Source organism: Pristis pectinata, chromosome 34, assembly GCF_009764475.1.
Source record: "Pristis pectinata isolate sPriPec2 chromosome 34, sPriPec2.1.pri, whole genome shotgun sequence".
Taxonomy (NCBI): domain Eukaryota; kingdom Metazoa; phylum Chordata; class Chondrichthyes; order Rhinopristiformes; family Pristidae; genus Pristis; species Pristis pectinata.
In genome coordinates, this window is record NC_067438.1 from 17,796,002 (window position 1) to 17,798,952 (window position 2,951).

Sequence of the window (2,951 nt, forward strand, 5' to 3'; positions counted from 1 at the left end):
CTTCTCTTATTCCTGTGAACAAATGGATTCGAATTCGTGAACATTTCTGGTGATGGTCAGTTTAGAATATTCTTCCTCCTCTTGTTCATTCTTTCCTTGTTCATCTCCATCGGATTGCCACATTCAGCAACAAAAATGACAGCGGGCTTTCAACAACTAAATTTGAACTATTTCATTGTGCAATTGTGATGTTATAGCCGGATGTGGGCTCGTTGGTCTAGTGGTATGATTCTCGCTTCGGGTGTTGAAGTGCATAATATGCGAGAGGTCCCGGATTCAAATCCCGGACGAGCCCATTTATTCACCAGCTGATGGGCATTTTGAACACGGAGGAAACATTCCAAAATCTGCCTCTTCCCACGCCAACGTTCAGTGGAAGTCCTTCGTGTAAATGCGAAAGTGTTCAACGCTTTCTGTCGTGCGGCGGTTATCACGTTCACCTCACACACGAAAGGTCCCCAGTTCGACCCTGGGTAGGAACACCATTTTGACTACTGCCGTGAGGAGAGTGTGTTTTCCTGCCGTTGCCATTCACCTTGACCTCAGCTGCCCAAAGATATTGCTGAAAATAAACATGGAATGCGATATTTGTTTGAAAACACCCGATCGACCCTTCAATCCTACCGGAGGCCGGACGAAGGCCAGGAACAGGTCAGTCCTGAGAACACAGCATGAAACACGATCACCGCCTTCATGATCTCGCTGTCTGTTTCCTGCCACGTCTCCTTCTAACTCATCCACTCATCGTCTCTCTCTCCGTTTCTCTCCCACAGACCCCTGAGCAGACGTCATTGTTATCAGTTTCTTTCTGTTACTGTTTCCTTTTTGTCATTCAGATTTACACCTCTCTCCTTCCGTCTGTCACACACAGGAAGGAAGGCTGGAGACCACAGCGGGACTGTGAAATGTGTTGTGCAGTTCACATCCCTTGACTTGATTCAGCGGGAGCCATGTTCTTTAGCGGCAGGATTATGTCGGGGTGTTGGGATCAGCAGGAATGGTCCGATGGATTCAATCCTTTATTGCTGCAGAGAACTTTTTTTTCCAGATATTCAGCCGTCAAGCTCATGTCGCAGTAGCACACAACCATCTGGCAGTGTGCGTTGCGCATTGGTTTGTCCAGACCTGCTGCCGTGGTCTACAGGAATCGTCCGACAGTGTTTCTGTAGTGCAGTGATTCTCACTATCGCTTACCACGGGAAAGGCCGCTGGTTTGAAACCAGGCGGAAACGTTCTGAAGGAATATTCTGACAAACACGGACTGCCTGCATTTCTCCACGGATGCTGCCTGGCTTGTTGATTTCCTCCAGCAACATAGAGGTTTCCTCCAGATTCCAGAATCTGCAGCCATTTGTTTCACTGGTAACATTGTGAAACCTCTCTTCACTGAAAATCAAGAGGCGTGAAAGGGACACAATCATTATTTATTCAATTAAACGCAGCTGTTGTTCTGTCGACAATCCGAAGATCTCAGAGAGTCATACAGAAGGGAAATAGGACACTCGGCTTTATCGACCGTGTGTACTAAGGTGCCGTTCTCAGAAGGTCCAATTTGCCTGTGTTTGGCCCATATCCTATACTTCTGCATTCGTGAATTTTATTATCTCCCCTGAAGTCCAATTCCGCAATCTGTTTCCCAAACAAAAATCAGTGAATCTCATTATATCCTGCAACAGTGTGGACTTTCCAAATACACAAAACTGGCAACACTTTACGAAGACTAAACGCTTAATTTTATCAGCAACCCCCCCCCCCCCCCACCACCCAACCACTCCCCGCCATATCACTGCACGTATCCTGCAACTTTACCGTATCCGACATAATCCTGAAATTGGGAATGACGTTGTATTTTTTCCTGCTGAGAATGGGAAGGGTGACCTGATCCACTTCAGCATAACGCAGAAAGGGAGTCAATATAAACTACACGTATGGTTCTTAGATCGGTTACCTCAAGGTCTTCAACATTCAGCTCCAACCTGGCACCGGATTCTCCTCTGGATAAAGGCTTCATTCGCCAGGAGAAAGAAAGTTGAAAATGACTCTTACAGCAAACATGGCAAAGGAAGATATGCCCGAGCAGCGGCAGTTTGTCTGGGGAAGGCTGGAAAACTACATTAAATCTCATGACAATGGACAAGTGGCGGTATTTATTCCAATACATAATACATGAATGGCGAAGCGCAAAAGTACATTGGAAAAATAATTAAGCCAGGACTGATTAGGGATATTATAGATTACATTAAATCAATTAAAATACATAAAAAGTTGCTGGAACAATTCTCGTCGTGAGCTGTTGGTTTGGGTAAACAGCTTTCAGCGCATTCACTTAAACACTTAGCAGTTTCCAAATGTTCTCACCGTCACACAGTTTAGGTTTGTGAGTCATGAAAGGAAAAGTTCGCAATAATAATTTCCACGAAATTTGGTGGTATGAGAATGGAATGAAAAGTCTAGAAACAATGGGGTGACTACCGGTCTCGCCCTTACCCCTGACTTTCTCTATCTGTTTTCGGAGTTGAACACCGAACGGATGTGGACTGGGGAAAATGCTGAAGAGGGAAGAAAGCACACATTTTGGGAAGGGTTTGCAATTGAAACCTTCCTGCAGAGAAGACCGAGGAACCATGGAGTACACAGTGGGGCAGATCAATGTGAAGGCAACCGATTTTGGACCGAAGACAGGTCGATCCGGGAATAGTCCAGGTCATGATATACAGGAGAGTGCGGAATAGCGGGTTAGTGTTCGGACTGAAGAACACCAATCAGCAAACTCTGCCAGACAGGTTCCACATTAACATGGAAAACGCTGAGTGACAGAATGTTCCGCACTACTTCATGACTGCTGTGTGCGAGACAGATGAAACTGCAGATTTTTCCTGCAGCTGTTCCTGAACTTCCGACGACCAGCATTCAGTTTTGCTTTCCCTTTTCTACTGTTCTGTTTTCTCAGG

General features: G+C 45.7%; 1 non-coding gene across 1 annotated transcript; it reads left to right on the top strand.

Moving 5' to 3' along the window:
* Positions 1 to 206: 206 nt before the first annotated feature.
* On the top strand, positions 207 to 295 carry trnap-cgg (transfer RNA proline (anticodon CGG)). The gene is given in 2 exon segments: positions 207 to 242; positions 260 to 295. It is a non-coding gene; the product is annotated as a tRNA-Pro (tRNA).
* Positions 296 to 2,951: the final 2,656 nt, after the last annotated feature.